The following is a 13647-nucleotide window of genomic DNA, read 5'->3' on the forward strand; positions in this document are numbered from 1 at the left end:
AGAAGCATGCAAAGATGAATGTTGGGTGAAAGCAATGGATGAAGAACTTGAGCAAATCGAAAAGAACAATACTTGGGAGCTGGTTCCTAGACCAAAGGATAAGAATGTTATCGGAACAAAATGGGTTTTCAAAAATAAATTGAATGAAAATGGAGAAGTAATTAGAAACAAAGCCAGACTTGTTTGTAAAGGGTATGCACAGCAAGAAGGAATAGACTTTGAAGAAACTTTTGCTCCTGTTGCAAGACTTGAGGCCATCCGAATGTTTCTTGCTCTCTCAAGTTGTCAGAACTTCAAAGTATTTCAAATGGATGTGAAATCAGCTTTTCTGAACGGAGACTTGGATGAAGAAGTGTACATTGAACAGCCAGATGGTTTCATCCTTGGAAACGATCCAAATCTTGTATGCCGATTAAAAAAGGCTCTCTATGGTCTCAAACAAGCTCCAAGGGCTTGGTACTACCGGTTGGACAAATATCTTCATCAACAAGGTTTTTCAAAAGGTTCAGCAGATAGCAATCTTTATATAAAAGTTGAAAATGACAAATTACTAATACTTGTTGTGTATGTAGATGACATTATTTTGGCAGTAATGAAGAAGCTATGAGTCAAAGCTTTGCCTCAGTCATGCAGAAAGAATTTGAGATGTCCTTGCTAGGAGAACTGACATACTTTCTTGGTTTGCAAATCCAACAAAAGAAAGGAGGAATCCTTTTATCTCAAACCAAGTATCTCAAGCAGATTTTGAAGAAATATGGCATGGAAGATGCAAAACCAGTATGTACACCCATGGTTACAGGATGTAGTCTCAGTGCAAATGACGAATCTGCAACAGTTCATCAACCAACCTACAGATCTATGATTGGAAGTCTACTATATCTGACAGGTACCCGACCAGACATCATGCATGCAGTTGGAATAGTTGGAAGGTTTCAGGCAAATCCAAAGGAGACTCATCTTCAAGCAGTAAAGAGAATCTTCAAATATCTTCAAGGGACTCAAAATTATGGCCTATGGTATCCTAGAGATACAGATCTCACTCTTCATGCTTATACAGATGCAGATTGGGCCGGAAGCGTGGATGACAGGAAAAGCACAAGTGGTGGTGCATTCTTTATGGGTTCTAGACTGGTATCTTGGTTCAGCAAGAAACAGAGTTCAGTTGCCTTGTCTACAGCTGAAGCGGAATATGTTGCGGCTGCATCTTGTTGCACCCAACTTCTTTGGATGATGCAGACTTTGCAGGATTATCAAATCACTTGTACACCTCCTATTCCTATCTTATGTGACAACACAAGTGCAATCAGCATCTCAAAGAATCCGGTTATGCATTCAAAAACCAAGCACATACCAATCAAGTACCATTTTCTCCGGGAACAAGTACTTGAACAGAAGGTCAAGTTGGAGTATGTTCCTTCTAAGGAACAAGTTGCTGATATTTTCACCAAACCGTTGCCCAGGGACACTTTTGAATACCTCAGGCAAAAGCTGGGGGTTGTTGATGCATCATCTCACTGTTGACCATCTTCCTATTGATGGTATAGGCTCAGGGGGAGCACATAATGCATTGTTGGCATTATGGAGAAGGAGATCTTGGAAATAGCTGCAATATGTCTCTGTCTCCTTCATGATGGATTTCTGGTTACAATTCTGGAGAAGCATGAGCATAGGGGGAGCATACCCTTTGCTCTTGATGTCAAAGGGGGAGAATGATGAAGCTGAAGATTATGTGGTTGCCATCAAGTCCAAAGGGGGAGTTTGTTGGCATTATGATTCAGGTGTTGTACTTGATGGCAAACGCTTTCAGGTGGTAAATCAAGAAGGACGCAGGAAATTTTGTTCAGCAAGTGCGTCCCCGCAGGTATTCCATACAGAACCCGCGTCCAGGGACGCCGGCCAGCCGTTCAGAAGGTGCGTCCGCCCAGTGCACACATTTCAAGGTAGAGAAAAGCTCGTGGGGGGCTTCTTGTGTGGTATCTAGCCGACGGTTGCGTGTTTCTATGGTGTCGGCTCGTGGTATTGTTCCACGCTTTGGGGAGAAGCTTGCCTATATAAAGCCAAGGAGTTCATTTGGATTAAGCATCATCTTGGTTGATCATCTCTTGGTGTGATCTAGTCCATATCTTTAAGGGTAAATCTTCTAATGGACTACGATCTATATGGCGCATGATCAGATCTGTGGATCTGAGTGTTTGGGTTGTTTCTGAAGTCCTCTTATCTTCTATATCTAAAGGGACGCAGATTCAGTGAAGGGAAAGTGCGCCGGGACGCAGTACAGTAAAGGATCAGGTGCGTCTCTGAAGCGAAGGACGCGGCGCGACTGTGGTATTGGGTGCGTCTCTGAAGCGAAAGACGCGGCGCGATAGTGTTGATGTGTGCGTCGGTCGCAGACAAGAAAAAGGAACAGTGCGTCTGCACGCAGAACAACATAAGGTATACTGCGTCCAGTCGCAGGCCACAGAAAGAAAATATGCGTCCCTGTCTCAAGATGATCTGTTAACTGTATATTTCTGTTCATAAGGTGTTCTGGGTTGTTTCTGTAATTACTGATCTGATATCTGTAGTAGACTGTATCTGTTGTATACTTGTCGATCTTTTTGAAAAGAAGTAGGGGGTTGTAGCTCCCTTCCAGGAGAAGTCTGGAAAACGAGAAAGAGTTGTAGCTCTTTGCAGGTTGCAGCCTGCGTGCTGGTAAAGGACTGCACCAGTACAAAATCATTGTAAAAAGAATTTCTTGAAAGAAGATAGAGACATTATTGCAGCAGGTGGTTTTTCTCCCGCATTGGGTTTCCACCTTACATCTTGTGTTCTTTGGTGTGACTGTCTATTTTCTTTATTCATGCTCATTGTTTTATGGTACTGATATACAAGAATATTTCAAAAGATCAAATAAGGAAGATTTGGTAAATTGCTAGATAATACTGATTCCCCCCCCCCCCTCAGTATTATTTTCAAATGGTAGTGATATAATGGACATAATAGTGAAAGTGTAATGCAAATGAATGACATTTTCAGGACTCAACAGTAAACTTTCCCCATTCCCATGTGTTGGCATGTTATACTTTCATCTAGTGTGGAGGTGGAGAAGATAATTTAGAAAGATTGGAATTGGGGTCCCTTGGGACTCACTCTTCAGCGATGGAATATTGATTTTGATGTTATCCATTAGCCAATGAAAATCCAAAATTTATGGGCTCTCCTATCTGGACTTTTGTTGATATTCTAGAATAGTGAAATTATGAAGGAGATAGGTAATTGTATTGGACATTTTGTGGGAGTCAAGGAAGATTGTTTCACCAAATTTGATAGCAGAGTAGCGTGGTTGTAGGTTGAAGCAAATATTAAAAGTGGTCTTCTAGAAGACATAGAGCTATGCTATCAAGGTCACACATGGGTCTAGAACATCGACTACTGGAGACTACCTTTCAAGTGTTTTTCCTGTCACAAGGTTGGTCACCTAGTCGACTCTTATGAATTCAATTATCGAAATACAAAACCTCCAGTGAAAAGTAGATTAAAAATTTGGTTTTGTCTTAGGCATATGAACCTCCAAAGTTGTTTACTACGTCAATGGTGGAGCCCCCTCTCATAGATAGGTCGACAAAAAATTTGGTTTAGCAGGCTTAGGATTCAGGTAAAACATCCCTAAATGCCCATTGGAATACATAATTTGAAAACAAATCATGTGTCGATTCTAAAAGTAAGGAAGTATGTGAAAGAATTGAAAATGACTCTCATATGAAACACTCTTATTCCTCGCTTGTATCGCCCCAATCTTCTTCACCTATTATATCTCCTCAACGATTGCAATCTCCACTAGTTAATTACTTAGATTCTTCAACCCATGTGTCAAATTTTATTAATCATCTTCGGAGGATGTATGTCCTATCCATAAAACCTTAGACTCTTCTTTAGACTCCTCTCAGGCTAGAAAGAGAACATACCCCTTATGTTCTCACCTTAGGCAATCAAAATATGCTCCCTCATATGGAGGTGTAGCTCTAGATTATCCCTTCGTCGGCCACATGGGAAGAAAATCTAACCTTTCAAAATCACAAAACAAGGCATGTGAGGAAATCCAGTGAGGAAAACAGGCCACCATAGACAGTGCTCTTAGATCGTGAGGTCCCATAAGGGGCCTAAGGTGATCTTATTGCTAAATTTAAGGGGGTTCGAGGGCTCCCCCAAAAGATTAGCCCTCAAACGGCTTATCCATAAGAATAAGCCAGATGTCATCATGATTCAAGAATCTATGTCAGACAATACAAAAGTCAAAGATATTTTTTCTCCCTAGTTGCAGTCATGGACCTTTCTAACAGTTGATCCCGAAGGCCTATCAGTTGGTCTTATAATTGCATGGAATCAAATTTGTATTGTCCACTCAACATCTTTTTCTTCTCGATATATTATCACCGATATAGAATCCAAAGAGCTATTCGAGAAGTTTTGTCTTATGAATATCTATGGGCCATATGTTGATCGTAAACCTTTTTTGGAGGATCTGAATAACTTTGATGTTATATATGGTCATCCTCTTATTATTGATAGATATATGAATTTCACCGTTTCTCAAAGCAAAGTGAGGGGTGTCAATGCCAGATAGACGCCTTGTCTGATTACTTTTCGCACTTCATAAATTCTTTAAACCTCATCAATCTTGGCTAGTGCATATTTCTCCTACATGGTGAAATTTATGTATTGATAAAGATGTTACTGTTAAAAGACTAGATTGTTTTCTAATTTTGGACACTCTCATTTTCTAATCTTATAATATCAAATCTGGGTGGAGGATGGTGGACTTTCCAATCATTGTCCCATCCTCCATGAGATCGTTGTTGATGAAATAAAATCTCCTATCCCCTTTTGATCCAACAATGTATGGATGTGCAAAGATAGCTACGTTAAGATGATCGAACAATTGTGAACACCATTTAACCTTCTGCGTAATGGGTACTAAATGAAGAAATTTTTAAAATTAGTTGAGAAGAAATCAAGGGAATGGGCTAAGGAATACTTTGGCAAAGAAAACGTGGATTTGAAAGAAAACGAAAAACATATACATCATATATATTCCTCTCATAATGCAGGTTTCTAGCTCCTAGATATCTGAAACAATTTGAGTAGATTGGAATGTAGAAAGAGGGAGTTGTTGGCTAGAAAAGAAGAAACATGGTGGTTGCGCAATCATGCAATATGGATCAAGGAAGTTGATAACAACATGAATTTTTTCCATAATTATGCTAACATGCATAAAAGCATGAACTTCGATTTGGTCTATCAAAGATCATAACGACACATCTTTTACCTCCTTCCATGATATTGCCAACCTTGGGGTTCAACACTTTAAAGCCCTATTTACTCAACCTATTGGATGTCTTATCCAAGAAATGTTAGAAACTTTATCTCCTTTCCCGCGATCAGCTACTAAATAAATGAATGAAACATTAGATGTGAAGGTATTAGAGGGAGAACTATTGGAAGCCATATCTAACATGCATAAAGGGAAATGTTCTAGTCCTGACATACTGACAGTCAAATTTTATACAAGGTTATTTTATCTCATTAAAAAATACCTTCTTAAGGTCATTAAATAATCCCACTCTTTAGGACATTTTTTGGGCTCTCTTAATTCAACTTTCATTGCACTAATTCCAAAATCCCATAATACCTCCTCCTTTGAGGAATTTCGGCCTTTCTATTGCTACAATATTATTTACAAACTAATATCCAAAATCATTTCTTCCAGGCTGAAGCCTATTCTTAGTGATATGATTTGGAAGAACAGTTTGACTTCCTTAAGAATTGACAAATTCACAATGATGTTTCTATCACTCAGGAAACTCTCCACACAGTGAAGATCAATAACATCAGTGGTGCGATGATCAAGATAGACCTGTCCAAAGCCTATGATAGATTTAATTAAACTTTTCTTCATTTATTAATGCTTCATATTGGAATGAGTTTAAAAATTGTTGATTGGATTATGGCATGTGTCCAATCAGTAAGTTTTATTATGCTAATAAATTGTTATCCATTGTCATTTTTCTCTACTTCTAGGGCGCTCAGACAAGGTTCCCCCTTTCTTCGCTTCTCTTTTTGTTGGTTGTGAAAGTCCTCATTAAAATTATCCGTGATGAAATCAATAAAAAGGAGATAAAGGGGATCAACATATCAACTTTTGTTGATATCTCACACTCGTTGTTCGTGGATGATGTCTTTCTCTTCATTGTTGGATATCGTCACTACTTTCACCATTTTAGAAGAATTTTGGACTGCTTTTCCATGGTCATCAAGATGGTTGTTAACATTCAAAAGTCTTGTAAGATTCGTCATAACCTATCAGATTCTTTGATGAGGAATATTTAATATCTCTTTCAGTTTCATAATAAATCCATCTTGGAGACAGTCAAATACTTGGGTTTTATGTTGAAAGCTAACAATTACAAGTATTAAGACTGGTTGTGGATCTACAAGAAGGTATAGAAGTGTATTAATGTATGAACCAATCACCTCTTATCTGGGGAGTAGATTAAGTTTGGTAAAAGTAGTCCTCGAGAGCATTCTTGTATTATACTTCTATTTCTTTGGTCCCCAAGGGTATATTAAATAATATTAGAAAGTTGAGATTCAAGTTTTTGTAGTCAGGTAAGGGAGATTCCAATGGATTTCCATTGATGTCATGGAACACCATTGTTAAGCCCAAATCTATGGGGGGGTGGGGTCCCATGAACATTCACATTTCTAATAACTCCCTTGTAGCTCAGAGCGTATGGCGATTTTCTAATAACATAACATTGTGGGGGTGGGTTCTGAAATCAAAAAATTTGGGCAACAAATCCCTTTTAGAGTGGTATAGGGAACCTAACAAACCATGCAGAAAATGTTTCCATGGTTTGGAGAGACCTTTCTAAATCTTTTCCTTTTGTCGGTGATTAGGTTTCTTGGTGGATTGGAAATGGATATTCCATTCATGTTGGAATCGATCCTTAGGCAAGGGGTAGGGAAAATTATGGGCTATCTCAAAACTACATACATTTACTTAGATCGACAAGAATTAAGACCTTAGCTGATGCTAAAGCTCTGAACGGTATTCCCACTGGGAGACATGCTTGGAATCCGCTGAGGAACTAGCTCTTTAAAAACCTAAAGCTTTGGAATGGAACAATTATATCAGGATGTTGGTGTCATCCCTTATTAGGCTAGTTGACGATGATCTTGACTGATCAATCTGGTCTAAAAACCCCACTAGTGCAGAATACACTGCAAAGTTGGGATATAAAGCACATCTTGAAAGTCTTCCAAATACCCAATAAAGATGGTGGTAGAGTTACATATGGAAACATCATGGTCCTCTAAAGAGAAAACTTACTCTTTTAAGTGCCCTAGCTGATAAACTATTGTCATGGAACAACTTACTGAAAAAAGAGGGTGGAATGGACCTAATCAGTGTGCTCTTTTTCATTCAAAGGAAGAATCTATCTCACACATATTTGTTTAATGCCCATATGCAAAAAACACTTAGAAATCCTTACGTTAGTTTTTTTTTCCCTGCTTAAGATGATTGGAACAGAGACTCCCTTCAAAGGAAGAATCTATCTCACACATATTTGTTTAATGCCCATATGCAAAAAACACTTAGAAATCCTAGAAATCCTTACACGTTGTTGTTGTTGTTGTTTTTTTTTTAGTCTATAGTTTTCAAGCATTTCCAACTATTTTTGTTAATAACATATGGTGGGAAAGAAAATAATCAATTTTTCATAACAAGTTTCTTTCACCCAAAGTTACAGGAGGTCTTGTTGAGAAACAAGTCAAGGAACTCAAAACAGAAGAAAAAAAAATAATAATTGCATTCCTATTATGCTTGACTTAAACAAATATATTCGATGGGCTTCTTTGACAGAGCTAGTCAAAGAGATGCTCCTCTTTGTGGCATGGAAGGTGTGTTGTTCCTAAATCAACATCGTCATTATCTGCTCAAATACACTCTTGGATGTGGTTTGAATAGCAAATATGAGTTTACTAGTGTATGTGTTTTATTGTATACAACTTGAATTATTAGTGTGAGGAAATTCCAATTTCTAGGCGATTGCAAACTTGAAATAGTTTGGGCCAATAACAAAGTTGAAGTAAATGTCTTGAACATAAACCATATCCTTTGAGAAATATCTCTAGAGATGGAATCCTTTGAATGAACCTCATATATGCATATCTATATATAATTGAACGAACACAATGATAAACTCTCCAAAGAAGCTCTTCATTTGATAGTCGATTCATTTTGTCAATACAAATTATGAGATGATCAAAAAATCAACGAAGTAGAATTCCACTTCTAATCTTCATGGTTAAAATTATGGAATTCCACTTCTAGTCTTCATGGTTAAAATTATTTTATACATCATACCAATTATCCTTTTGAATTTAAGGAAGCTTTTGAATAATTTTTTTATCTAATCAATACTTAGAAAGTATGAATATTAGTCTAATTAAACAATGCTTTTGGGCAATACTAGGTATATTTCCTTTTATGTTCATAAAAGTATTGACACAATTATAACAATTGATATATTCATATCATACACACATTCACATCATTATATATAATTTTGTCAAAAAAAAATAATGTTAACAAGTATATTAGTTTTAAAAAGAAAATAATTGAAAAGGTCTTTTCTGTTATACATTCACATCAATATATATAATTTTGTCCAAAAATAACAACAAGAATAATTTTTAAAAAGAAAATAATTTTTGTCAAAAAAAAATAATGTTAACAAGTATATTAGTTTTAAAAAGAAAATAATTGAAAAGGCCTTTTCTGTTATACATTCACATCAATATATATAATTTTGTCCAAAAATAATAACAAGAATAATTTTTAAAAAGAAAATAATTGAAAAGGCCTTTTTGTTAATTATAAATTTGTTTTCTTGTTTTTTTATTATTAGTTTTATTGTTTTTGAATTTTGATTTTCTTTTTTCTTTTTGAATTTTCCTTATTTCTCATTTATAGTGGTACTTTTGCAAGAGGATTTTAATTCTCTTCATCAATAAAATAACACAAAAGTAAAATTTGAATATATTACACAAATAAAAATGGTTGTCAATATAACCCAAGAATATGTACATTTTTATAATTTATTTATTTTAATCGGAGAGTATGTACAGTTCTATAATTATTTTTTATATTTTCCATCATGATGAATTGGTAACTCGTTGGAGTCATCTTGGTTAGGCCCAAAGCTCAAATCTAGTGGTTGCCACTATAATATGCTTTTGTAAGTATATTTATTTACATCTTGTTCCTTATCCCATCTTTTACGCAAATACTTGCTTAAATTATGGTGGGTAGTAACTTATGGTAAATACGTTATTTAGTGAGTATGAGATATTTTCTTTAGATGGTTTTGTTGATTTCCTTTCTTTTATTCTTTCTTCTAATTTAAAATTGAATTTTCTTTCGTATTTTTACATAGTATTATAAATACATCAAGGATTATGAAGACTGACCATAGCTACATTATTCACACTCCCACTTAGTTAGGGAGGTATTCATAATGACTATCTAGATGTTTTCTATATACATGATCTCTCTAAGGAAAGTGTTGTCGCTACTACAAAACCTTCTAAAATTTTGGCCTGCAGCAAATTTCGGAGCCTACCTTGGTCTATTGAAATCCACTGTATGTGTTTTCTCTATTTATTTTGGTCCCTTTTCCAAGAAAAGAAAAATGCGTATTTTCGCATGTTAAATGTATATGAGCTTGTTTTGTTGATTTCAATGAGTTACTTTTGTGTAAATGAGTTGATATTACCATCTAAACATTCATCGCACTCATTTCCAAAGTTGTAATCATTGTCGCACAAGTGTCGTCACTGTTGTCGCAAAGTGTATCTTTAGTGTCACACTTGTTGCGAGTCGTCGCAAAGTGGTCGCACTAAGGGAAGTGTGTTGTTCATGTGCCCTGGATGATCTATGTTGCTGTGTCATCAAGCATTCTAAGTGTGTGATCACAGTCAAGTCTTATCACCGTTCACATCAGCTTCATTGATCCTACACTTAGTCAAATTCTGAAAGCTCTCTAACCAAGCAACTTAGCCTCATCAACCCTCCTGAACTGCGCATTGTGCAGTCTCAACCCTCTAGTTGTGACCCTGCCTCTTGATACTATGCAATGCACAGTTCTTGCCCCCAGGACTGTGCACTGCAAAATTTCAGTGCTCAAACCCAAACCTTGGCCTAAAAAACTGTGCAATTCATCCCTCCATCCCGGCCTCAACTCTGCATTGCACAATCTTTGACCTCAACTGCAACCCTTGAGCTCATAAGCTATGCAATTGCGCAATCACCCGACCTGCTCTGCCTTCTAGAACTGCGTAGTAGGCATAATCAATGCTCAACCCTTCAGCCTAGCTCACTGAGCTCCAAAACTATGCAATCTTCTTGCTCAATCCATCCTGATCTGCGCATTGCGGAGTCTCAAGGTTCAAGCTTCACCCTTGACTACCTTAGATGCACAATTGCACAATCACTGAGCCTCTCCCTCAGCTTGCCACCAAGTTTCGGTTCAGTTAGTGGATGAAAATGCAACATCTTAGACTAGGGGTTTATCGCATTGATGTTGTCTTGTCATGAGTGAATTAGAGATGTAGATACTCTACAATCCCATGGAAGGATGATGAATAAGGATATGGAGAAGGGAAACATGTTGGAAGACATATTTGTAACTGATTATGCAAGATGATCAATCAAGAGAAAGCAAAAGGACACTAGTTTGCGACTGTAGCTTAAGACCTAATATCACTTAAGACTCCTTACCTCTAAGCCATATGAAGGTGGAGAGGAGAGTATTCTCAAGAAGACACATAACAAGGAGTAGCAAGAATGGCCTGAAATTGCTATGTCATCAAGAAGTCCATGTTATTAGTGTCATGTCCTGTCATGTCATGAGCCGTCATATGCCACATCATTCTTGTGGATTATGTAGTTTCTTATTTGAAAATATATTTTAAAGTGGAAGTCCAAAGGACATGTACAAAATTTGAAGAGTCATGTAAAGTTGAAAATTCATGGGAAGTCAAATAGTCATGAGGGTATTCAAATAGTCACAAGGAAGGTCAAGCATCACCTCCCCATTGGTTATATATACACTCTCATTGTATGAGAAAAGAACATTTCACCTTGGATCCTCCCGCAAGGCATTACAGAGACAAGCTAGTTCTTTTGGGGAGCAAGGAGTGGCTCCAACGCTCCACTATTGGAGCTAGTGGTGTTCGTTATATACACGTGTCTTGGGACTTTTACTTAATATCATAAGCTTGATGGCCAACGTGTTATTTATGCACGGATTATGAATGTTTGTAAGACTATTCTATGAATGTTTTAATTCATGTTTGTTTTTACCTGTGCTAGAGTAGTTGAACTATTTTGGTTATTTTAGCGCTTATCATATTGATAATGTGTTGTAATGGTCGCTATGACTATTGCATCTTTGTGGACTATTCCACTGGATGTTAGACAAATATTTCTTATTTGTGTTAGTACAATGATTGTCGCATCTTTGTGGACTATTTTGCTGGATGTTAGACAAATCCTCTATGTTCATGTGTGTCTCTACTAGGGTGGTACTATTACATCACTCTTAGAGGCTCACTTCTCCTTCCCTCTACAGTAGAAGAACCTTGACACACCTACAACTGAACACTCACCAGGCACACTTACTTGCTTTTCAAATGTACACCTGCGCTCCTCTCTCTTGATGACAGTTAGATCCAAGGAAAATATTTAAGAACTTGGCAACCGGGCCATATTCCGGATGAGGCTTCTATCCCAAATGTTGTGAGGTCTAATTGGGACCACATATCAGGTAGACCCCTTGAATGTTGGCGAGTCTAGCACCATCAACATTTTTGGCGCTAGAAGGAGGGCAGCCGAATTTTTATGGCTGACCTTGACAAAGCAGTGAAAGCGGAAGACCATTTGGACAACTTCTAACTACATCTCCAAATTTTGGAGGTACGTTATGATGATGTTGCATGTAGACTTTTTCTTTGTACCTTTGATGGCATAGAAACTATCTGGTACCATATTCTTCCTTCAAACTCTATCCAAAATTGGAAGGGGTTCAAAAATAATTTTCTTGAAAATTTTGTTGATGACAAAACCCCCCGCCATGGTGTTAAGAGAGCTGGGCAATCGTAAGATGGAGCACAAAGAGAAAGTGAAAATTTTCAATCATAGGTTAACCGCATATTAAATAAATTCCCTGCAAATACAAACCTCATGACTCCATCACTATTGATTACTACTGTTACAAATAAAATATATAAATAATATAAATATAAGTAACGAGGATAATTGTAATAATGATTAGTTAATAACAATTAGTAATTAGGTTGAAGAGGCATGTCTAAATAGGACATGAATCTCCATGAAGAGACACTTTCTTGGTATATAAGCAAGCCTTTCGTTCTCATTGTAATCATCATTCTTATTCATATATTTAATATAATATTTATATCCTCAATGGATAACTTCATATTCCAAGTCTTTTGGAGTAATTAAGTTATAGAAGGAACTTTGTTCGCTTCAACTACACATTTGCCTTACCGACAAGCATCATGCAGTTCGTGAAAATAACTATGAAATAAACTTAGTAGAAAATTATGAAGAAGCAATCGCAGTTGAAAAGGACTTGCATGCGATCAGATTCATTGTTGACAATGAACCATCAAAGGACTCTAAAGACACGGGAAAAAGGTCTCAGGCATCCATAAGCAAGTCCAGGGAAAAGGAATTTTTCGATCTTGAGAGCTTGACCTACAATATCAAGTCTTTGTTCAATGAGTTGGTAGAATTAAAGCAAAGGTCAAGCGAGACGATCATAAGCAACAAGCCTCCTAGATTCAACGTTTTGAGAAGGGTTGACAACTTCGACAACAGAAAAAACCAGCTGGTCAAGTCTGCGCAGATCTCAAATGTTATCTTGAATGTTGAGAGCATGGACATGGACCAATATTGTTCGTTTCATCAAGAGTATCATTCAAAAAAAAAAAAAAACATGCTCGCAATGGAACCACATCATCAATGTTGTAACTGCGCATATTATTGATACAGTACTTTTTGATGAGTAGAATGAGCCAGCGGAAGAGAAGGAAGAAATTGTTGTTGCTGAAGAAATTGCGAGTGTTAGGCACACAGTGAATACACTTAGTTGTGTTTACATAGTTGAAAAGAAAAGTGTCGTAGAACAACCACTGAGTGAGAACCTAGTCCAAAAGTAAAACAGTCAGCACAAGTTGAGAAGCCAAGGGCTGGTCTCCGAACAAGAGTTGACGATGCATAAATTGAAAGAGAATTTGCTAAGGAATATCACACGTCCCGTTAACTCAACTGAAAACACTCAGAGTAAGTATGGAAATTTGACTATAATAAAAAGTACTTCCGCGAACAACAAAAGCAAGTCCATCATTTTGGAAGCAGCATATATGGTTACTCCTCCAGACACTTTGACAATGTCTCAGTTGTCTAGGTAAATCCTCTCTGCAGACAGAGACGATCCCTCTAGCCCAATGAGTGGGTCTAGCAACAAACGAGACAATCTACAAGACACTTTCCTAAATTACAATTGAAATGAGAGAAGA

Source organism: Pinus tabuliformis, chromosome Q (genome assembly GCF_031772625.1).
Source record: "Pinus tabuliformis cultivar Carrire ecotype Pingquan chromosome Q, CPIR1, whole genome shotgun sequence".
Lineage (NCBI taxonomy): Eukaryota > Viridiplantae > Streptophyta > Pinopsida > Pinales > Pinaceae > Pinus > Pinus tabuliformis.